At 40.7% G+C, this 25809-nt stretch overlaps 1 protein-coding gene and 1 long non-coding RNA gene across 2 annotated transcripts in view; one reads left to right on the top strand and one right to left on the bottom strand.

Annotated features, from left to right (window-relative positions):
- LOC5575945 (G-protein coupled receptor moody) overlaps window positions 1-25809 on the bottom strand; it is a 565627-nt gene that overhangs the window by 466172 nt on the left and 73646 nt on the right. The gene's annotated exons all lie outside the window — the stretch shown is intronic.
- LOC110674787 lies at window positions 11933-12315 on the top strand. Its single transcript, XR_002499197.1, has 2 exons — window positions 11933-12028; window positions 12110-12315. It is a non-coding gene; the product is annotated as an uncharacterized LOC110674787 (long non-coding RNA).

Raw genomic sequence — 25809 nt, 5'->3', positions numbered from 1 at the left:
TGGTAAGAGCTCCTCCGAACTTGCTCAGCGAGAAGTATCTCGCTGCTAGAAATCTGCTGAGCTGTTAATCTTAAGCTGTCAATCATCTGGTTTGTTAAATCGCTCAAGATTTCTAGGTTGACCGATCCGCGCTTCTAGATTTCGACTCGTGGTAAACTCGTGGTCACAGCATCCAAGCTCAATCGGCCCTTCTCAGGACCAACATACGTTCATAAAAGGGTTTATTGGATGATATTTACTGATTTATCTATAATGATCTAAATATCGCGGTATACTACAATTTGGTTCACATAATTTACCCCACATAATTAAATGAATTTGAGAATTTACCACTGCAGCGCCGTCGGACCGTAATAACATCATACTACTCAGCATTGTATGGTATTTCTAACAGCATCGTTGATATATCATAACCTTATCCTAGATTGGTCAATCAGAAGAAGGCGAAGAATACGAAAGGGAGGAGCATCGTCTGCAATTCAAATTATGTAAAACATACTATTTTCGACAGATTCGGTTCATTTAAGGGACGAATGACCTTCGGATTAAAATCCCTCTGTAACAACAACAGGATTCGGTTCATTTCATTTACACTTTCGAGCTAGTAAGAACTTCTCGTGATAAACACAGTAAAGCTAGTAATATTTCCTAATGTGCTTACCACATACTTGCTATAATCTCTTAATGCATCTCGTAGCATCATACAATATCTGATTTATCACGAATAGTCGACAATACGACAATTTGAGGATGTTCCGAGAACGCTGCGGCAGTGCCGTCGGGATGCAATAACAGAATAATGCTCATCTTGTACATCCCTTGCCAAGACATCAATTTCATATAGCCAATTTCTCAGATTAACGCAATAGACAACATGTAGAAAAATCAATTCAGATCAATAGTTGCTCATTACAATTGGTCAAGAAACAGTTTATTGAACAGTATTTAAAATCTGTCGCAATTTTAATACATTTTACAATTTCCGTACTCGAGAATTTTGGAAGCGAGGGCCGTGATGCTCGGGATGGATTGTCCTCCATGACTGGTCCTGGCTGGAAATATTCGTGGGGAGAAACTCGACCCTTTGCTGCAGGAATTTCATTAACAACTCTTTGGTAAAGCAGAAATTTTCCGAGGAAAATTCTGCTAAAAGTGAACTTTTTCAAAACAACTCTTATTGATTGGAATATTTATCAACAACTCTTTGTTAAGTCAAATCATCCTAAACAACTCTTTGCTCCATCGCCAAACCAAACCATTTCATTGAATTCATCAAGTACAAGAATATGAATGGTAAGGAGAGGCAGATGGTGTATATTTCGCTGGCGTTACTTTCCAACAGGTCGCCGGTAGGCGCTGACTACTAATCCGTCCACTGAATGATTTTCAGTTGTTGCTTTCGCTTCATTGCTCTCTGGTTCCGTTCGCTACTCGCACACTGCTGTGGCTTTCACGCGCTCTTCTTTGCTGCTCCGCTGCTTGATCCGTTCGTTATGCCGTTCGATTTGTGAATGAGCTGGGAGCAGAACAACCAGTGGTTTTATTTGCTCGAGCTCCGTTCACCGATGGCAAGTGGTGGGGCTCTCGCTTGGTTGTTTCGTCACTTCGTTCGCTACTCGCACGCGATTGGTTATTGCTTTCGCGCTATTTTCGTTGATGGTGTGATTCGTCGCTGAGAAAAAAAACTGCAACTCTTTTGATTTTTCATGCAAAATGACCACCTTTGATAAACTATATCTCAGTTATTTATGGACCGATTTGAATGACATTTTCACAGAATATCAGACCTAACTTAAATTTTAACATATATTTTTGAGTGATTTTTCCAATCACACGTTAAAAAGCAGTAACGGTTTGACTAAAGTGATTTTTTTGACGATTTTTTATAATTGACATAACTAAACATATTGAAGGAATAGCTTCATGGTATCTTCAGCAAAGTTGTAGATTTTGACGAGATGAATAAGTTTGCTGAAGACAGTTTTTGTGTAAGGCTATCAGATTTTAGGATAAAAAGTTTTGAATTTTTCGTCGAAAATTACAGTTTAGTCAAACAGTTATTGCTTATAAACTTGTGATTGGAAAAATTATTCAAAAATATATGTTAAAATTCAAGTTATATCTGATGTTCTGTGAAAGTTTCATTCGAAAATATTTCCATAAATAACTGAGATCTAACTTACCAAAGTTGGTCATTTTGTATGGAAAATCGAAAAAGTTGCAAATGCATGTGAATAAGTTGGGGCCTTCCTTGGCCGAGTGGTTAGAGTCCGCGGCTACAAAGCAAAGCCATGCTGAAGGTGTCTGGGTTCGATTCCCGGTCGGTCCAGGATCTTTTCGTAATGGAAATTTTCTTGACTTCCCTGGGCATAGAGTATAATCGTACCTGCCACACGATATACGAATGCAAAAATGGAAACTTTGGCAAAGAAAGCTCTCAGTTAATAACTGTGGAAGTGTCATAAGAACACTAAGCTGAAAAGCAGGCTCTGTCCCAGTGAGGACGTTAATGCCAATAAGAAGAAGAAGAAGAAGAAGTGAATAAGTTCTCTGTTTATTCGACAAACCAGATGAATATTTCATGGGTGCACAACATCAACAGGGTAGCGGATCACAGGGATTTAATTGAAATCTGGAAACGTAGCTCAATCTTGAAATATTGAGCGATTTCACAAACCAGATTCTGGATTAACAGCTCAGCAAGCTTCTAGCAGCGAGGTACTTCTCGCTAAGCAAGTTCGGAGGAGCTCTTACCAGCTCGAAAGCGAAAATGGAATGAAACTGAATGCAACGAAGGCAGCATGTTTTATAACCTTGGAATAGCAGATGATGCTCCTCCCTTTTGTGCTCTTCGCTTTCTGATCGACCAATCTGGGAAATGGGTATGTGCCAATAATGTGTTTGGCTTAGAATTACTTGAAAATTGCGGAGAAGACTAATGCGTGAGAAATTGGTCGAACATGAATTGCTGGAAGGGTTGACATTAACTAAATATTCAATACGAGCTATTGATAATTAATAGTTTTCTTTATTATGACGGTAAATTTCTGATCCATGGGTGCCAAAATTATTACAACTGTTCAATGAGAATGTCTTCTCAAAAGCATTCTAAATATGTCGCAATTTTGTTACATGGGATATTTTCCTAATCAAAGTGTTCCCATAAAATATGGAACATAAAAGGCGCTGTTGGAAAAGCCACTCTAATTTACAATCGTTGTGAAATGTTGAGCACTCACCCCGACGGCACTGCAGCTGCGTCCGCGAGTACAATCTCAAATCGTTGAGTCATAAATTATTCATGACAAATAAAATTTTGTATGAAGCTGTGAAATTGATTTAGAAATATAAGAAGTTATAAATAAAGACGGAAATATTTCTCTTTCAACTCTTTTCCACAAATTTGATGGCTCTGAAAAGAACCGATGGCTTTGTTAGCTTCGATGTTGTTACGGATAAATAACACTGCTCGGATCAGCAAAATTCAGGGGGCTTCTGGTGTTTGCTCCTAACGGGATTGCTTCTTGACCACCAATGATGATTTCATCACGAGTCGAAATTTTGAAGCGCGGGTCAACAGCTCCTCGGCCGATGAAATTTGCGGCGGCGATGACGATGGCTGGGTGAACGCAAACAAGCGGTGAACCACAAAGCGAGAATGACTCACCCGACCGTGTTCACAGTTTGACCGCAAATTCACCTGTGGACTGCTTCCTCTTCTTCTTCTAGGCGACGGCAGCGGTGATGGCTTTAGCTTCGGACGGCATCTTATCTCGCTCGCTCGACAGTTTGATTTGAGCGAAGCAAGACAAACGGGGGCGTCCTTCGCTATCGATGTCTGTGCCTGAGAAGCACGCCCGGTCAGAGCAAGCCGATCTGTCGCCTGCTGAGATGCGAGCCAATCGGAGACTGAAAAGCAAATGACGTCAAATTTTCTCTAGCCACCCCTATTTATAGATTTGCTTGAAATCAACGTTCTATTTTAAAACAGTTATTAAACTATTTGGACAGGTATGTGGGATTCAGTAAGTAAACGACATGAAGCTTTGATGTCTTATCTTTCGATTGAGGTGCTAATCAAGAAATTTTGTTAAGCCAGCGAAAAGTTATAAACGTTTAAAATATTTCATGCCAGCGTAACGCTCTTGGTTTTGAAATTCCAATTTCACTCCTGTATAGAGAAGAAAGACGTACTTCTACGTCAAAAAATCCTGGCTACGCCAATGTTGACGGTTCCGGCGTATTATCGATGACACCTGTCGTTCGTCATCGAAGGAGGCTACGAGAAGTGCGACGAAGGTAAATAAAGTGCGTTTGTTAAATCGGAATCAAACCCTCGCAAATGGAGGATGAGGATCTGAATTTGAATAATGGATTTTTCTGATACTTAAAAATGTCTCTCAGGGTCATAAATTTTGGATGCACAGAATCAGATTGATTAGATCGGAACCAAAACATCGAAGAACACGGTTACTTCAAAACAGTGAATCAAATTTTCATCAAAGGAGACGAAAAACAAACAACAAAACAAGTCGCTCACAACCCGTTTATCCATACTTTTGCGGATTGGGATACAATCAGACGCAAAATTGACATGACAATCATAGGGCACTACATTGTTGTAACCTTTTCAACTCGCGATTAATCAGTTATTTTAAACACAAAACCAAATTTGTTTTATGCATGCTGTTCGATAGTGTGCCAATGTTTACCAACACAGAGAAAGTTCTCGAATTGCAATGCGAAGCCCAGAAAATTTCTGCGCACATGGTGATCGATCTTTGTCATATTTTGTTCAAGTGGTGATAAACTGATGTTGCGGAATAAAATTGTTGCAACAAGAATAGGAAATGACAATGTCTTAGTCGCTGGGTGTTGGGTGACAGTTTATTCACTGCTTCAAAATAATAGTCTCTTTGAAGAAGAATTATCCGATCCCGCACCCCAAAAGACAAGGTTAAAGTTCATCGTATGAACGGGAAACAATCCTATCAAAGACAACTTGGAAGCTTGAAACTTGAAAAGTGTACTGCGATCTGTCATACTTGGGTACCAAAAGTAGTACTAGAAGTGGTTCACATTATTAACCCAACTACTACGTCTTTATTTCGTCTTTGATCCTTTTTAAAGCAGATGTATCTTTCTAGATTTTTCGCCTTAGGGCTATATCTCATTCCAACTTCAATGGAACAAGTTGATACTTTTTTTCTCTGTCTCTAACGAGGGACAAAAAAAACCGTCTCATAGCTTCCTTGGATGCTTCAGGTCAACAGCCATGAAAAGTAGCAATGTGACGTGAGCAGACCGGAAGAGGAGAAAACAGGGAAACCATCATGTTAGCCATTGATGGACATCAGATCCCGGAGCTTTTTTTCTCTCTTTCTCTATCCACACCCACATACCCATTTGCCAATCGTCAAGGGGATAATTTGATGATTGCCATTGTCATCGAGAACTTTCTCTTCGGGTACCAGCCGCCGCCGCCACCACCATCCATGTAGTTAAGAGGGACTTGATGGTCGCCCGTTCGCAAAAGACCTCATCAATGCGATTAGATCACACAATTCCGAATGATATGGCCAATAATGATGACGACTGTTGAATCCTTTCGTCCTTTTGTCAGGTTATTGGAAGTTTGACCGATTTTTGAAATGGTTTTCAATTGGGGAGGGATGCACAATTCAGGTCTCTTATGGAGGAAGATGATGTAGAGTATAATTTTCTGAGGAATCCACAAGGTATTGGAAAATTTAAGTCAGCTCCAATGGAACAGATGTGAACATCATTGCATTTCATGAAAGCTTCGTTCGTGAAAAAGATTGGGCCATCCTGACGCAAAACTTTGATGATTAAAAGGTGGAAGCAGTACTTCTGGGAACACTTGACCTTGTACAAGCGTATTAAGGCATTGATGGACATGATAGCGTGGAAAAGCAAGATAGGAAAAACTTCTAGCGAAGCAAAGCATTTTTGACCTCTCATGATTTCGACGGAAATTTCCTGGCAAGTGTCTGGAGAAGCTTCTGAACGAATTTCGGTCTGGAGAAGCTTTGGATTCTTCTGAAGCAGCTATGAGAAGCGTCTGGAGATGCTTAGATAAGCTTCTGGAAATACTTTGAGAAACATCCGGAGAAGCTTTGGGAAGCTTCTGGAGGAATGTTTGGAATCTTCTGAAGAAGCATTGGGACGCCTCTTGATAAGCATTGGAAAGTCTCAACAGAAGCTTTGAGAAGCCTCTGGAGAATCTTTGGAGAGCTACAGGAGATATTTTGGGAAGCTTGTGAAGAAGCTATGGGAAGCTTCTGGAAACTCTTTGGAAAGCTTTTGGAGAAGTTTAATAAATTTCTTAGTTTTGATAAGTTAATGAGAAGCTTCAAGAAGGATTGGGAATACTTTGAATAGCGTCTGCAGAAGTTATGGAAAGCTTCTGGAGAACTTTCGAAAAAATTCTGAGGAAGCGTGCTTTTCAAGTTTCTGAAAGGAAAAAAGCTACAGAGAAATGAAAATAAAAAGCTTAAAGTCAACATTCCTCAACTCTCATCTTATGTTTCGGTTCACACAAAGAATTATTTCCCTCTTCAGTCATATTCGTAAGCCGACGAAAAAAAAAATGTAAATTCACCCGAAGGATAAAAATAAATTGCCTTCATTATCCCTCCCGTCATTCGGTTGGTACGCATCGCGCACTCGAACTCGAATTCCTTCCAATATCCAGCCCGGAAAAAAAAAACCTCCTCGCGTTTGTTTGAGCAGTAAAAGTAGGTAAACACTTCTAGGCACAAACTCCACATTCAATCCACTGATAAAGGCTACGAATACTTCTGCCAACGCTTTTCCTTCTGCAGTGGGATTCCGTTTTTGGATGGATGGAGTGCTGCCTCCGGTCTCAGTAGGCCACGACCAACCGAGGAAATGGAAAACGCGTCTATACAGATAGACGTAGTAGGCGTCGAAGGCACATCAGTCAAGATGTGGGAACAAATCGAACATTAATTGCTCTGCACACGTGCCCGCCTTCCTTCCGCCTCTAAACTGCTATTCGTGGAACCGGAATTCTGCGGATTTGATCGCCGTTTAAAGAATCGCATATCGATAACGGTAACGGCTTTTGATGTTCGTCACCTTCGGACGATGACGATGGAAATCAACATCACACGCATCACTGCACGTCGAGTCTTCAATCACATTAGTGAAGAGTGAAGAGACCCCATTTGATCCACTTCAGTGGTTCTACGTCGCCACATGTGCGAGTTATATCTATCTGTAGATGACGCTTTCTTCCTTCGATACAGTTTCAAGGATCATAACTCACATTCTGCCCCTTCCGCGTCAAGCTTTCCTTTAACCGATTCTCGCCGTCGTCGTCGCCTACTGTTTGCGGTGGAAAAGTATCTTCCCCACATGCTGGCATCCACTGACGAAAAGTAGTAGCAGCCAGGATTTCCATCAGGGGAGGGGAACGACCTTAATGACGAAATATTAATGTAAAATCTTCAGTAGGAATTTATCAAATCACACAGTGTTTCATCCAGTAAAAATCCTAGAAATTCTTTATGCATCCTGAATCCATCGGGTCGTCAAGAATTTCTGAGGATTTTAGCTCCAGATTCCTGTAGAGATTTACCTTCCCAGGATTTTTTTTTTTTTCAAATATTCCTCCAGAAACATGAGACTCTGCTTGAAGCTAAATTTTCTACGTAGTTTATCTAATGTATTGATTAAAAAAGCATATACAATGAATTATCAAGTTTTTCGATTCGATTCGACCACAAACTACTGTTGGGTTCAGAATAATAGTAGTGAAAGCCGATTTACATACATAACGCTCAACTTTGGCATACTGCTACTTTGTTCCCCTATAACCAAGCGGTATGGAATTTGGACAGAGAACTACAAATACCCCGTTGGTTTGACCACTTTTTAATTTGCACCCCGCTATTAGAAGTTCAAATTAAAAATAAATCCCGATCGTTCGATATCGTTCATATTAGCGGGAGTGCACGGCATAACAAAATCTTAAAATATTCCAAGTACCTTAATCCGGGGGCAAATTGATCAGTATTTTACAACTTTTTGTTGTGTTATTCTTCGGAATTCAAATATTGTCAATTAAATTTCGACAAAATCAGTACTCCATTGATCTTTATCAGTTTATGTAATCGACTTTTCATGAAATAATATTTAACATATCATTAAAATAGTTTTAATATCAAAAATTATCAGTAGGGCGAAATTGATCACCATATAAAAAAGCAGATTTAAGAATAAAAATTTCCCGATCTACTAAATTTGGGTCTCCTGAATCTTAAGATGATGTTAAAATTCTTACAATTCGAATGCTTGATGATTTTATTGCAAAATTAAACTTTGAAAATCTACCTGATACGCCTGGCAATTTTTGTTTTTACTGGAGGTATGTTATAAGAACTTATTTATTTATTTATTTATTTATTTATTTATTTATTTATTTATTTATTCCAATTAATTGAAATAGTCACATTATTTGAGAATAAACGGTTTCATGAGTAAATAGCCATACCTGCTATGCTGTACAATATAAAAAAATGAGTTCAGTAATTCATACTTAAGCTTACAGAACATTTTAAATACTCAAAGTTGACATGTAGGCATAGCACCAGTGGATTGTTTATCACCGACATTTCCAACCCTATTGCTTACACCTTCAAAAAGTGAAAACATTTTATTGCAAAACTGACCCTAATAAAAATTTAATATGTAACAATCCTTTCTGTATCTTAAAGCTAACGGTTTATGCGCCACCTTCTAATTGAAGGACCGTTAACTCGGATTTAGATCCCGGCATGAGACCGCTATCTCAGAGCAGGCCAACAGTTAATAACGGACCGAATTGTGTACAAATTGACCCAACCAATGAAGCAAACTTTACTAATGACTAGTAAATCCGACAAAAATTGTATAACTAAAGAAAAATCGTACAGTCGAGCAGTCGAGTTGTGTCTTTGCTAACTAGACCAACCAATTTGCGAAAGTTTAACTTTGAATGACGTCACGAACTAGTGGAGGGAGAACTGAATTCGAAGTAACATTTATTTCCCATCAAGCTTCGCATTTAAAATTTGACTGATCAGGTTTGTTATAAGCTTCACATATAAGAGGAACCAGTTTATTCTACGACTCGATTCAGTTCAAGAAAACCCTACTCTTTATTTTGTGACGTCACGGCTAACTGTATTGGCTTATGTTTGAACCTTTTACTAAACATAGTATTTCTTTCTTCTTAGGCAATAAACTAGTCTGACCTTAAGCCGGAAACGTTTCGGCTCCCACGCTGTCCTTGGGCGATTAGTTACCGTGGTTTCGTTGCCAAGCTTGGAAGTCCAGTCGATGTTCGAGAGGTGGTTTGATTGTTGGCAGTGAGATTACCTTTGACTTACCATAGAGCAAACACTAGCACGATCCGTGGGCGACGATGAACTCAGGGTAGATGCGTCCCTGTCTAGTGGAGTGACGAGCACGTGGACGAGGCTCGATATCGTCCCACTTGACTAAACGGATCTTAAATCGAGCAGTATTGCTAGCCCGATTCGGATTGTACACTTTTACACCGATGCTACAGTGTCTCCGCTCAATGCCTAGCTTTTCTGCGCGCCAACGGTTGATCGCTACGGCACCGCAGAGTCTAATTCGGACTGCCAACTCGAACCACGTGGACTGACCGCTCTGGTCTGGCTTGCTTCAACTTCGTCCTGGAAAAATATGGACCAACTCCGGATGAACCGCCCACGTTGGATGGGCAAAGCCTATTCAACGTTAGAATTTCACTAATTGCTTCACTTAAGGTTGAAATAGTAATGGCTTACCTGAACTAAACCACTATTAAGGCACACGTGGTTGTCACACGGTTCTTTACTAAACAACTTATAAAAAACCTGTAATTGAAAGTTTTTTTAATTTATACATTCACTGAACAAAGTACTTTCCCGGAAATTACTTCGATTTCAGTTTGAAGCTAATACACCTTAACAATTTGAATTTTCTTCTAGAATCACTCCGACAAAATATCGACTTGTCAATTCGAGCACTCCACTTTAAATGAAACGACGCTCGCGATACAAATTGGTTTAGACCTAAAAGCTACGACGCAGTTTGTCTGCAAGCTGTACAATTTTTAAGAAGCCTTTTCCTGATTGGAAATTTGAAAAAGGATGGAATTTTCCACAGGAGTGGAAATTGTGCAGAAAGAAAATTAACATGATTAGGTCAATTCGCCAATCAATATGCAATTTGTACAACACGCGCGGGCTTTTGATTTCATATCATGTCGACGTATCTAAATCGAGCTTTTTTTGACAATGAGGTGGCAGCACTAGTAAAAATTGAATGAAAGCTTCGTGGATCCTATGTTCTAGGGTACACGGAAAGAAATTAATTTCTTACTTTATGCACAGTTAACAAAAAAAAAAACAAAACATGAGAATTTATTTAATTTGACGAATAATTCAATTTCTTACAAATAGTTCAAAATCATCATTAGACATCTATAAACTAGAAACCATGGAATGTCTGTGGTGCCAAGCATCCTTGGGAGGATTTTTTTCTTTGGTAGCGACCTGATCAAATTCACTCCAGTGATCAATTTGCCCCCGAATAACGGTACCGTTTAATGGGCAGCATCCATTTCATGTCTACCGTGCAAAAAGATAGGACAACTAATGGCCAAGAAATGCTTAAGCTGTTCAATTTATTTGAGCTGTATTCAGTTGATAAGTAGAGTGAATTTCCGTAACGTTGCATAGCGTATGACGTGCAAATCAACTGGAGCTGTCATTTTACTGTATGGAAAAATGTTCCGCTCGATTATTCTGTAAGGAAAATGGTGATAGTTCGGTAATCCTGCATTAGCTGTCAAAATCATTTTGGTAATAGGGTCCTAAAGCCCTGTCCCAATTTTAGTGCCAAACGCTTAAGTTTAGACCAAAAACACATGTTTACTCAATTTTCTAATGTTTTCCGTTGGTTTAAGCCCAAAAAACATTTGTTTAGATTTTGTCACATCCTTTGGCTTAAACTCAAATTTTGGGTGTATTTTGTTTTCCGTGTCGCTTACGAAATGTCAGATACGAACAACCCCAGTGGTCGAACTAAAACCCCTGTGGTGTTTTTGTCGACTAAGCGAACGTCAAACATGATCAAAAGTGTCAAGGTTCATTTATGGACCAAATCTTTAAATTAAAGTTTAAACATGATATAGCCATTATTTGAGCGGGAAAAATTGCTAAAGTAGTTACAGTAACATGCTTTTTCGTGTTATTAAATAAAAACAAGATTTCATTAAAAATTTTAGGACCCAATTGGGGATGGTACACAAATTATGTCACGCTAAATTTCAACTTTTTTGACCCCCTCCAACCCCCCCTTTGTTACGTTTTTTGTATGAGTCCTCCGAATTTTTTGTAAGGCTTGTCGCGCTTGGCTTGACCCCCTCCCCCCTTAGAGCGTGACGTAATTTGTGCATGACCCCTTGCCAGCAAATTGTACTTGACCGCTCTACTTGGGATGTCATAAAAAAAAACTGTTTAAAAAGTTAAGCACCAGGCGAAAAATCTCAAAACAATAATAGTTTTTACAATATAAATTTCTGTCATGTTTTGAGTTTTGATTTTTTTTTCTCTTACTTGTCGTTCCAATGTTCGCCCAAACAAACAATTTTTTTAACAAACTTATGGTCTTATCCACTGGTGTACTAAACCAGCTCGGTCGAAGAATTTTGACACTAGAGCGGGTCCAGATCACGTGGCGACCATACGGGAGCGTGCCCCGCTCAAGTGTCATAATTCTTAGACCGAGAAAATTTAGTACACCGATGGATTAGACCATCTACAAAACTTAAAACTTAAATGTGAGTAAATGGTTTTTAGCGTGTTTTATTTCTGTTTATGTTTTGCTAGCAGAAACCTGAGACGCAGAAACTAGAGTGAAAATAATCCGTTGTTAATCCAGCGATCTGAACGAATCTTCAAAATCTGTGCTTGATCGTAATCCATTGGTAAGTGTTTCATGCATTAATATTTCCTCTATATCTGATAATTTCTTTATGTTTAGTAAATGTTTTCATTCTCTCCCACAGCAGTCATTTTCCGTTGACGAAGGGCCGGAATGGAAGTTTCGGCAAGTTCCCGGACAGCTGAAGACGAACATGTATTCTCCAATGTTCGCAAGGACTAGACACAAACCAGAACCAGGGAGAGAAGGCGAATCAGACGAATCCGATGTTTTCTTCTGTGTTCATTGTTGAAGATCCAATAGTAAACAATAACAACTCTCGTGAGGTTATCACGGTTGTTTATCAATTCTCTTTTCACCCGTTCCCACAGATATCAACTGTGGTAAAAAGCTCTCGTAGAACATTTCTAGAGAGATTCGCGATAAGGGCCTATTTGACAAATCAATAACAATGAGAAAATAATCAATGAAATTCTCATGTACAATTCTGGACAAACATTTGAAAAGGGCTCAAGAGGTCTTGAGCCTTTTTTCGGAAACGTTGCTGTTGAGCCCATTTTAGCCCTCCCACGCAAACTAACACCACTATCAAGAAGATTAGTGTTAGCTCATCCTGTTAGTGGTATTGGTGAGCGCAATCGAATTGAATTGGGCTCAACAGCGTCTTGCAAAGTCATTGTTTACCAATGTCGATGTGCCCTTTTGAAATGTTTGTCCAGAATTTTAAATCCCAATTGGAGAAAATATACTCAAACTTTAACCTTTTCACCTTAATACACATTTCATAAACCTAGTTTTAAAATCCTCATCAATACCACACACATCTCCTACAATTCCCCTAGCTATTTCGTACTCAAAAAATCTTTAAAGGTTTCGCCTAAAACGTACTCGAGAATGCCAGTATCGCCCAATGTTATGAGCCTATAATCGATATTATTTTCAGTGTCGCCTGTCACTTTTGCACCGTGTTTACATTCTGGTTTCAATTAAGCCCGCCATGTACGCCTTGTTTATTTTTTGTTTGCAGTGTCGCCGTTTACTCTCGCCGTGTTTTGATTTCGATTTCAGATGCGCCCACCACTTTGATAAACGTGTGGTTTTGCATGACGTGAAGTTTCGCCTTCTACAAATTTGCGTTTTTTGAATAGTTAAATTATCGATAGGGGAAAAGTTCAAGTGCAGTGAAAAGATAATCAAGCCACAATTTCAACACTATAGTTTCTTAAATTGTGTACATTTTGTCAGTTTCGCCTGATTCGCGAATCTTTCTAGATTTGTAAAGGCCTAATCTAATGATTTGAATTTGAGCTTTGCCAATGCGGCTAGCAGTGTGGCCAGATTGAATTATATAATAATATCATATCATTTTAGTATATATCGCTAATATATTATGTTACCTTTTAACGACTTCGGATGAATAAACTTCAATACAGTATCAGTATCCAAACCAAGTTATCGGTGTTATCATTTCACTCAAGGAAGTTTAAGAGGTTATGGGCCCAGCGGCTAGCTGTGACAGATCTGGTTTTGAAGATGCCTGGTCAAGGAAGTCCTGAAAGCGGTAGTGGAAGTGGCAGCGGAAGCGGGAGCGGAGCAGGTAACATCCATGACGGTCAGTCAAGTGATCGTACCGGCAAGGTTACTGCCGAGAGATCCTACGCAACGCTGGGATTCGTCCGTGGAGATCGTTCCCACGTCTTTGACGGAACGGAGAGCCAGTTCGCGGCGTGGAAGTGGAGAATCGAGCATCATTTGGCTAAGATGAAGCTCATCCACTGCCTGAAGCGGACGCCCGACGAGGAAACGTTTGCCACCGCTGCACCAGGCGAGACACTGGAGCAGGAGAATGCTCGGTTGGAGAAATACCGCAAGCGCGTGGAAGATGATGTTGATGCCATCGATGAGATCGTTTTGGTCGTCAGCAACGACGTACTGAACAAGATCGTAGGGGTTACCTACGCAAAAAAGGCCATGGATATTCTGGTACGTACTTATCAGAAATCCGGAACTGCGGCATTGATGAGTATGTGTCAACGGCTGTTCATGCTCAGAAACAGGAACTTCGAGAGCCTGGAGAGACTGTTTGACGAATACGACCTCATCATACGGGAGCTTGATCGTATGAATGCGAACTTAACCAGCAGCGAAAAAGTCCACGCTCTGTTGATTGCATTGCCGGAAAAATTCGACAACGTCAAGGGCGCTCTGACGGTATTGTCGAATGAGGAACTCTGTCGTAAACCCATTTATGACATCAAGCGGATGTTGCTGGACACAGAGCTTGCCAGTGGAGAGGTACCAGGACCATCGGGGGCATCAAGCAGTATTGCGCTGAAAACGGAGAAGAAGAACGAAATCAAATGTTTCGGGTGCGGTGGAGTCGACCATTATAAGAACCGTTGCCCGAAGAAGAAGAAGCCAACCAAGAAGAGGACCGGCGGCCACGCCCTGATGGCTGGCAGAAGGATCGAGAGAGCGAGAGCGAAGAGAGCAGCGAATGTGCGATTCGTCGTGGACTCCAGGGCCACCGAGCACATGGTCAACGACGAACGGCTGCTGGAGAATGTGAAGGAGCTGGACAAGCCCGCTGCAATTAGTACAGCAAAATCCGGCCAGGTGCTTTGGGCCACAAAGTCGGGAAAAATGAGATTGACTTCCATAATTGGGGTGAATAAAATGAAACCGATTACATTGTATAACGTCTTATTTATTCCTGGTCTGGATTCGAATCTCCTTTCGGTAAGAAAGGCAAATGAAATGGGGAAGAAAGTCGTTTTTGTAAACGACAGTGTCTTATTCCTGAACTTTGGTGAGGTTATCGCTAGGGGGACGGTAGTAGATGGACTTTACTGCATGGATTTCTCCCACGATTCGATTGTTGACCCATCAGCGTTGATTGGAACAATGCAAGTAAGTATGGAGAAGCTTCATGAGCGATTGGGTCACTTGAGCTTTTCGGGGATAGAAAGGCTGCTTAAGAACGACATGGTTGAGGGAATCAACCATAGTTTGTCTGGAGAAGATACTCAAAAGGTTTGCGAAAGCTGTTTAGCGGGGAAGCAAAGCAGCAAACGATTTGAGCACCAGGAACTTCCAAGATCAAGCAGGCCGCTTGAAATTATACATTCCGATGTTTGCGGTCCCATGGAAGTAAAAACGTATAATGGCTACCGGTATTTTGTTACATTTACCGATGATTATACGCACTTTACTCTTGCTTATTTGATAGCACGAAAAAGAGAAGTTATCGAGAAATTTCAAGAATTCAAAGCTTTGGTTGAAGGACACTTTGGGCGAAGTATATCCAAACTACGGTGCGATAATGGTGGTGAATACATTGGAAATGAATTCAAAGACTTCTGTAAAGAAAACGGAATTCAAATGATTTACACAGTACCATACACACCACAACAAAATGGAGTTAGCGAAAGGATCAACCGAACTTTGATGGAGAAGGTTCGTGCAATGTTACACGGAAGTGGAATGCCAAAGGAAATGTGGGGAGAAGCATTGCATTGTGCTGTTTACATCACGAATAGATGTCCCACCAATGGACTTGTAGAAAACAAAACTCCATTTGAAATGTTCTTCAACAAACGGCCTAATTTGTAAAATTTGAGAATCTTTGGCTGTACAGCCTATGCTCAAATTCCGAAGGAAAAACGGCAAAAGTTAGATTCGAAAACCAAACGCCTTGTATTTGTGGGTTACGCAAATAACGGGTACAGGCATTGGAACAAAGAAACCCGATCAAATGAGTCCTCAAGGAATGTGATATTCGATGAAGAGCGGCTTTACAAGGATCAGTCTGATCGTTTGTCTAATGGAGATGATCAAATTTCCCCAGAAGATCTTGAAACAGTTCAGCTAATTCCTGTATCAAGCTGCAAAGAGGACGAATCAGTTGAGAAGAATGCGGCCATGGAAGAGACGATTCATGAACAGTCCAATGTCAGTGAAGAGAATACGCTTACAGAAATATCATTAGAAAGTGACTATGAAAGCACTTTTGAAGAGCAAAATTCGGAGGATGAACCGGAAATGCAGCAATGCGGCGAAGTGAGCGAGAGAGAAAGGTACCGGCTAGGTATACTGATTACAAAATGGCAAAAATCGCTTCATCGTTTTCTGAAATAAATCCGATTCCTCAAACTATTGAGGAACTGAAGCAGCGCGATGATTGGGAGCAGTGGGAAACTGCACTAGACAGCGAAATGGGGTCACTGAAGGAAAACCAAACCTGGAGTATCGTGGACGGAGATGTACCGAAGAAACCAATTCAGTCGAAATGGGTGTTCAACGTCAAAGAAGATGGACGCTATAAGGCACGGTTAGTGGCCAAGGGCTGTTCACAGCGTCCTGGATTCGACTATAGCGAAACCTTTTCTCCTGTTGCGAGAATGGAGAGCGTTAGAACAATTTTATCCATGGCTGTTAATCCATCAAATGGATGTTAAGACGGCATTTCTTAACGGAAAGTTAGATGAGGTTATCTACATGCAACTACCGAAGGACGAAGTTGGAAAAGGTCAAACTGTTCTTCTGCAGAAAAGTCTGTATGGCTTAAAGCAGGCTAGCAGAAGTTGGAACAAACGTTTTGACACGGCGATTACAAATCTCGGATTTACCCATCTGAAATGTGACTCCTGTGTGTACAAAAACAAGCAAAAGGGATTAATTTTGATTTTGTACGTAGATAACCTACTGATTGTAGGAGCAAATCTCGATGAAATTGACTGGATAAAATCCGAACTTGGAAAGTTATTCCATATGAAGGATTTATCAGAAGTCAAACATTTCCTCGGAATGGACATAACCAGAGATATGAAAACCCAAACGTTAAAAATCGCTCAATCTGGCTACACTGCACGGATTTTGAGACGATTTGGAATATTTGATTGCAAACCTGTGGGGACACCACTAGAAGCAAACAACAAGTGGACGAAGAATGAAGGAAACGAAACACAACACCCATACAAAGAACTATTGGGTAGCTTGCAATACCTAGCAATCACTACACGGCCCGATATTTGTGCTGCGGTAAGCGCATTGAGTAAATATCAGAGCCGTCCATCTGATGCCCATTGGAGCGGTTTACCTACGTGGGACAATGGATACATGTATAGTGTATCAGCATCAAAACAACGCCAATGTGTTGATTGGATATGCCGATGCGGATTTTGCAAATGATGAAGATAATCGCAAATCTATATCTGGATACGCTTTCCAGGTTTATGGAAATTTGGTTGCATGGGCAACAAAGAAGCAACAAACGGTAAGTTTGTCGTCTTCTGAAGCCGAATTGACAGCATTATCATGTGCTGTAAAAGAGGGTTTGTGGTTAACAAACCATTTAAAGGAATTAGATGTGGATAGCATCCCATTGATTATTATGGAGGACAACATTCCTTGCATCAGATATGCGGAGGAACCTAGGAGCCACCAAAGGATGAAGCACTTGGACATCAAATACATGTTTATCCGTGATTTAATCAAGAAGCGCGAACTGAAGCTGAAGTTCCTGGCATCCAAGGAGCAAGCTGCAGATGCATTCACTAAAGGATTGCCAAAAAGTCAACATAGATATTTGTTTGAACGGTTGAACGTTCGAATTGAGGGGAAGTGTTGAAGATCCAATAGTAAACAACTGAGACGAGACTCGCGAAGACGGTCTTCTTTTTCTGTGATTGCTGAGTTTTTTTCTTATTCCACTTTGTGTTTATACCAATTATGCGCATGCTGTTCAAATCCACACATGAATCTCTCAGCAAAAAATGATTGAGTTTGCATCACATCGAATCATAAATAGCCGTTTGTGTGAAATTTCATGCCAGCAAACGTAGCAGACATTAGAAATAATTGATCTTCTGCTAAGATTTATCAGCAACTTTGGAAAAAACTGCTCCGCTGACTGAGGTTTTTAATAACAGTTTACTTTGAACACAATACTTTTCACTTTTTCAGCCATAAAATTTGGGGTGGGTAATGTCTATTACATTACCGCGGGGTTGACGTAGAACTACGATGATTAATAATTTGATTTGTCATGTGTATGAATTTGTAAGTGTACTAGTTTTGTGTTGTTATTGATCGGATGAAGTTTTCAGAAGTTAACTCTTTTTGGACTCATTTTGATAGTCCTGAAAAGAACCATTTGTCGTTCTGTGGTTTGCGCAATTTCTAAGCCCAACTCATTATTGGCACATACCCATTTCCCAGATTGGTCGATCAGAAAGCGAAGAGCACAAAAGGGAGGAGCATCATCTGCTATTCTGAGGTTATAAAACATGCTTCCTTCGTCGGATTCAGTTTCATTCTAATTCCGCTTTCGAGCTGGTAAGAGCTCCTCCGAACTTGCTCAGCGAGAAATACCTCGCTGCTAGAAATCTGCTGAGCTGTCATTCTTCAAGCTGCCAATCCAGCATCTGGTCTGTGAAATCGCTCAAGATTTCTAGGTTGACCGATCTGCGCTTCTAGATTTCGCCTCGTGGTAAACTCGTGGTCACAGCATCCAAGCTCAATCGGCCCTTTTCTGGGCCAACATACGTTCATAAAAGGGTTTATTGGATGATATTTACTGATTTATCTATAATGATCTAAATATCGCGGTATACTATAATTTGTTTTACATAATTTACCCCACATAATTATATGAATTTGAGAATTTACCACTGCAGCGCCGTCGGACCGTAATAACATCATGCTACTCAGCATTGTATGGTATTGCTGTGTGCATTTGAAATGCAAATACCAAATGCGGAAACACCAAATGCGGTAAGATTTTCAACAAGGAAGGCGAAGTCAAAATTTGATTTTCTTTGCTAGGTTGGCGGTGATATGCATCATGGTTGCTAAGAATCCTTTGGTTACTTGGTGTTACCGCATTTTAAGTTCAGCTAGACTGGATTTGCACGTCAAACGCAAACAGCAATATTTCTAACAGCATCGTTGATTTATCATATAATGGGGGAACACTTCCTAAATTCTCGAGTATTATATTGGAAAATGTATTAAAATTGCGACAGAGTTTAAATACTGTTCAATAAACTGTTTCCTGACCAATTGTAATAAGCAACTATTGATCTGAAATTTTTCTACATGTTAGTCTATTGCGTTAATATGAGAAATAGGCTATATGAAATTGATGTCTTGGCAAGGGATGTACAAGAGGAGCATTATGCATTAATTTTCCAATTTCCGTACTCGAGAATTTTAGAAGCGGGGGCCGTGATGCTCGGGATGGATTGTCCTCCATGACTGGTCCTGGCTGGAAATATTCGTGGGGAGAAACTCGACCCTTTGCTGCTGGAATTTCATTAACAACTCTTTGGTAAAGCAGAAATTTCTGATAAAAGTGAACTTTTTCAAAACAACTCTTATTGATTGGAATATTAATCAACAACTCTTTGTTAAGTAAAATCATCCTAAATAACTCTTTGCTCCATCGCCAAACCAAACCATTTCATTGAATTCATCAAGTACAAGAATATGAATGGTAAGGAGAGGCAGATGGTGTATATTTTGCTGGCGTTACTTTCCAACAGGTCGCCGGTTGGCGCTGACTACTAATCCGTCCACTGAATGATTTTCAGTTGTTGCTTTTGCTCTCTGGTTCCGTTCGCTACTCGCACACTGCTGTGGCTTTCACGCGCTCTTCTTTGCTGCTCCGCTGCTTGATCCGTTCGTTATGCCGTTCGATTTGTGAATGAGCTGGGAGCAGAACAACCAGTGGTTTTATTTGCTCGAGCTCCGTTCACCGATGGCAAGTGGTGGGGCTCTCGCTTGGTTGTTTCGTCACTTCGTTCGCTACTCGCACGCGATTGGTTATTGCTTTCGCGCTATTTTCGTTGATGGTGTGATTCTTCGCTGAGAAATAAAAACTGCAACTCTTTTGATTTTTCATGCAAAACGACCAACTTTGATAAACTATATCTCAGTTATTTATGGACTGATTTGAATGAAATTTTAACAGAATATCAGACATAACTTAAATTTTACCATATGTTTTTGAGTGATTTTTCCAATCACACGTTGAAAAGCAATAACGGTTTGACTAAAAAGAATTTTTTGACGATTTTTTATGGTTGACATAACTAAACATATTGAAGGAATAGCTTCATGGAATCTTCAGAAACGTTGTAGATTTTGACGAGATGAATAAGTTTGTTGGAGACAGTTTTTGTGTAAGGCTATCAGATTTTAAGATAAAAAGTTTTGAATTTTTCGTCGAAAATTACAGTTTAGTCAAACCGTTATTACTTATAAACTTGTGATTGGAAAAAATTTCAAAAATATATGTTAAAATTCAAGTTACATCTGATGTTCTGTGAATGTTTCATTCGAAAATATTTCCATAAATAACTGAGATCTAACTTTCCAAAGTTGGTCATTTTGTATGGAAAATCGAAAAAGTTGCAAATGCATGCGAATAAGTTGGGGCCTTCCTTAGCCGAGTGGTTAGAGTCCGCGGCTACAAAGCAAAGCCATGCTGAAGGTGTCTGGGTTCGATTCCGGGTCGGTCCAGGATCTTTTCGTAATGGAAATTTTCTTTACTTCCCTGGGCATAGAGTATAATCGTACCTGCCACACGATATACGAATGCAAAAATGGAAACTTTGGCAAAGAAAGCTTTCAGTTAATAACTGTGGAAGTGTCATAAGAACACTAAGCTAAGAAGCAGGCTCTGTCCCAGTGAGGACGTTAATGCCAAGAAGAAGAAAAAAATGTGAATAAGTTCTCAGTTTATTCGACAAACCAGCTAAATATTTCATGGGTGCACAACAGCAACAAGGTAGCGGATCACAGGGATTTAGTTGAAATCTGGAAACGTAGCTCAATTTTGAAATCTTGAGCGATTTCACAAACCAGATTCTGGATTAACAGCTCAGCAGGCTTCTAGCAGCGAGGTACTTCTCGCTAAGCAAGAGCTCTTACCAGCTCGAAAGCGGAAATGGAATGAAACTGAATCCAACGAAGGCAGCATGTTTTATAACCTTGGAATAGCAGATGATGCTCCTCCCTTTTGTGCTCTTCGCTTTCTGATCGACCAATCTGGGAAATGGGTATGTGCCAATAATGTGTTTTGCTTGGAATTATTTGAAAATTGCGGAGAATACTAATACGTGAGAAATTGGTCGAACATGAATTGTTGGAATGATTGGCATTCCCTAAATATTCAATACGAGCTATTGATAATTAATAGTTTTCTTTATTATGACGGTAAATTTCTGATCCATGGGTGCCAAAATTATTACAATTGTTCAATGAGAATGTCTTTTCAAAAGCATTCTAAATATGTCGCAATTTTGTCACATGGGATAATTTTCCTAATCAAAGTGTTCCCATAAAATATGGAACATAAAAGGCGCTGTTGGAAAAGCCACTCTATTTTGCAATCGTTGTGAAATGTTGTGCACTCACCCCGACGGCACTGCAGCAGCGTCCGCGAGTACAATCTAAAATGGTTGAGTCATAAATTATTCACGACAAATGAAATTTTGTATGAGGCCGTGAAATTGATTTAGGAATACTAGAAGTTATAAATAAAGTCGCAAATATTTCTCTTTTAACTCTTTTCCACAAATTTGATGGCTCTGAAAAGAACCGATGGCTTTGTTAGCTTCGATGTTGTTACGGATAAATAACACTGCTCGGACCAGCAAAACTCAGGGGGCTTCTGGTATTTGCTCCTAACGGGATTGCTTCTTGACCACCAATGATGATTTCATCACGAGTCGAAATTTTGAAGCGCGAGTCAACAGCTCCTCGGCCGATGAAATTTGCGGCGGCGATGACGATGGCTGGGTGAACGCAAACAAGCGGTGAACCACAAAGCGAGAATGACTCGCCCGACCGTGTTCACAGTTCGACCGCAATTTCTCCTGTGGACTGCTTCCTCTTCTTCTTCTTGGCGGCGGCAGCGGTGATGGCTTTAGCTTCGGACGGCATCTTCTCTCGCTCGCTCGACAGTTTGATTTGAGCGAAGCAAGACAAACGGGGGCGTCCTTCGCTATCGATGTCTGTGCCTGAGAAGCACGCCCGGTCAGAACAAGCCGATCTGTCGCCTGCTGAGATGCGAGCCAATCGGAGAGTGAAAAGCAAATGACGTCAAATTTTCTCTAGCCACCCCTATTTATAGATTTGCTTGAAATCAACGTTCTCTTTTAAAACAGTTATTAAACTATTTGGACAGGTATGTGGGATTCAGTAAGTAAACGACATGAAGCTTTGATGTCTTGGCTTTCGATTGAGATGCTAATCAAGAAATTTCGTTAAGCCAGCGAAAAGTTATAAACGTTTAAAATATTTCATGCCAACGTAACGCTCTTGGTTTTGAAATTCCAATTTCACTCCTGTATAGAGAAGAGAGACGTACTTCTACGTCAAAAACGGTGGGCTGCATTTGACGTTTCGTGAGAGGGGAATCTAGGCTGCATATGACGTTGATATTTTTCCTCTTCGCGAGTCTCTCTCAGGTAAACAATAACAACTCTCGTGAGGTTATCACGGTTGTTTATCAATTCTCTTTTCACCCGTTCCCACAGATATCAACTGTGGTAAAAAGCTCTCGTAGAACATTTGTAAAGGCCTAATCTAATGATTTGTATTTGAGCTTTGCCAATGCGGTGGCAGATTGAATTATATAATAATATCATATCATTTTTGTATATATCGCTAATATATTATGTTACCTTTTAACGACTTCGGATGAATAAACTTCAATACAGTATCAGTATCCAAACCAAGTTATCGGTGTTATCATTTAACTCAAGGAAGTTTAAGATTCATTGCGAACGTCCACATCCGTGAGGATGGTGATTCGGGAGCATGTTAGCGGTTATCAGTATAATAGTGACAAAATGCAAAAGATTTTAAAGGTAGCGCATGAAAATCGAACAAGGGTTCATTCACAAATTTCATAACGTCGAAAATGGTCATTTTCGACAACTTCCCACCCCCTCGTAACGCGTTTTGTATGAATATTCTACGAATTTTGTATGACATGTAACATTTTAAGGACACCCATCCATCTCCTTTAGCGTTATGAAATTTGTGAACAGGCCTTAAAAGCAATTTATGTGACTTCCTCAGTTATTCAGGTCATGGAGGAATAAAATGTGTATGCCAAAGTAAAATAATAAAAAATAAAACAAAATTTGCAGTACTATTTTTTATTGCTTATAATATAAACATAAAGGAACAGTATCATTTGCGGTAAAAATACCATTTCACACTGTAAACATACTATTACACATACATTATTAAGTTTCATTCAAACTTTATAGTTCCACTATTCTGAAACTGTTTCCTTTACAGTAAATTGATCAAAAAATGGATAGTATATGGACAATTGAGCAAATTGTAACGGAAAAAAATGTTCGGGAAAATCGGCGTTTTTTGAATGGTTACATAACTTAACCGCCTATTCCCCATACTGTACTTTGTCCAATAACCATTCCCCAGACTGTTAAAACCATTCATGATACGGTAGGCATATTGTTATTTTAGGCGTTATATGGAATTGTTTAGATATTGTTATAAATTGTTGGGGAGAGTTTCGGATACAGTACAAATATGGTTCATATTTATGCGGGAATATTTTATTGCGCGTAAGATATGTATGATTATTCTAATTATGTGTTTCAATAACATTGGCAACATTGTTTCATCTGTATTCCATCATTGAGATTCCCCTCGATTTCCGACGACTGTTTCGAACAGTCTTCTAAATAGCCGGGAAAATCCAATATTGAAGTGGATGTACAATACCTTTTGGAATATTACCTTTTTTTGACAATTGACTGATCTTCCTACTTATGTTGCAACATTATTTATTATAATTCCAATGCCAAATCTTTCTACGAAAAAAACTTCTTAGGAATCTATCTATCTACCTAATATATATAAATAAAAACGGAATAAGGTGTTTGTATGTCACGAGTTGCCTCAATAACGCAACAACGTATTTATAAAACTCTTTCACTGTTGCACTCATTTAGGGCTCCTAAGTGTTCGTGCGACAAAAAAGAAAAAGGTGTGCGAAAATTTAAATTTCGCTACATAAAAAAAATTTCGACATCGTAGCGCTGCAGGAGGTGTGCTGGACAGGAGCATTGGTGCGAACGTTTAGAGGTAATCATACCATCTACCAGAGCTGCGGCAACACACGCGAGCTGGGAACAGCTTTCATAGTGATGGGTGATATGCAAAGGCGCGTGATCGGGTGGTGGCCGATCAATGAACGAATGTGCAAGTTAAGAATCAAAGGCCGATTCTTTAACTTCAGCATAATCAACGTGCACAGCCCACACTCCGGAAGCACTGATGATGACAAGGACGCATTTTACGCGCAGCTCGAACGCGAGTACGACCGCTGCCCAAGCCACGACGTCAAGATCATCATAGGAGATTTGAACGCTCAGGTTGGCCAGGAGGAGGAGTTCAGACCGACGATTGGAAAGTTCAGCGCCCACCGGCTGACGAACGAGAACGGCCTACGACTGATAGATTTTGCCGCCTCCAAGAACATGGCCATTCGTAGCACCTATTTCCAGCACAGCCTCCCGTATCGGTACACCTGGAGATCACCTCAGCAGACAGAATCGCAAATCGACCACGTTTTGATCGATGGACGGCACTTCTCCGACATAACCGACGTCAGAACCTATCGTGGCGCCAACATTGACCTGGTGATGGTGAAACTGCGCCCAAAATTATCCGTCATCAACAATGTACGGTACCGACGCCCGCCCCGGTACAATCTCGAGCGGCTGAAACAACCGGATGTCGCCAATGCGTACGCGCAGCATCTTGAGGCAGCGTTGCCGGATGAGGGCGAGCTCGATAGGGCCCCTCTTGAGGACTGCTGGAGGACAGTCAAAGCAGCCATTAACGACGCTGCCGAAAACGTTGTCGGATATGTGGAACGGAGCTCAAGAAACGATTGGTTCGACGAGGAGTGCCAGGAGGTTTTAGAGGAGAAGAATGCAGCGCGGGCTGCAATGCTGCAGCATGGTACGCGGCAAAACGTGGAACGATACAGACTGAAGCGAAAACAGCAAACCCGCCTATTCCGGGACAAAAAGCGCCGCCTGGAAGAGGTGGAATGCCAAGAGATGGAGTTGCTGTACCGTTCTCAAGAAACGCGGAAGTTCTATCAGAAGCTCAACACATCCCGCAAAGGCTTCGTGCCGCGAGCTGAGATGTGCCGGGATAAGGATGGGAGCATCTTGACGGACGGACGCGAGGTGATCGAAAGGTGGAAGCAGCACTACGATGAACACCTGAATGGCGCAGAGAACACAGGCACAGAAGGTCAGGACAGCGAAGGCGATGGCTACGTCAGCACAGCGGACAGCGGAAATCAACCAGCTCCCACGATGGGGGAAGTTAAGGATGCCATTCAACAGATCAAGAACAACAAAGCCGCTGGCAAGGATGGTATCGGAGCCGAACTCATCAAGATGGGCCCGGACAGGTTGGCCGCTTGTCTGCATCGGCTGATAGTCAGAATCTGGGAAACGGAACAGCTACCGGAGGAGTGGAAGCAAGGCGTTATATGCCCTATCTACAAAAAGGGCGACAAACTGGAGTGTGAAAATTATCGTGCAATCACCATCCTAAACGCCGCCTATAAAGTGCTATCCCAGATTCTCTTCCGTCGTCTATCACCTATAGCAAGCGAGTTCGTGGGAAGTTATCAAGCAGGTTTCATCGACGGCCGCTCGACAACGGACCAGATCTTTTCCGTGCGGCAAATCCTCCAGAAATGCCGTGAGTACCAGGTCCTAACGCACCATTTGTTCATCGATTTCAAGGCGGCAT

Source organism: Aedes aegypti, chromosome 1 (assembly GCF_002204515.2).
Source record: "Aedes aegypti strain LVP_AGWG chromosome 1, AaegL5.0 Primary Assembly, whole genome shotgun sequence".
Classification (NCBI taxonomy): Eukaryota; Metazoa; Arthropoda; class Insecta; order Diptera; family Culicidae; genus Aedes; species Aedes aegypti.
The sequence above is the reverse complement of the archived record's forward strand: the minus strand, read 5'-3'. Positions and strand labels throughout refer to the sequence as shown.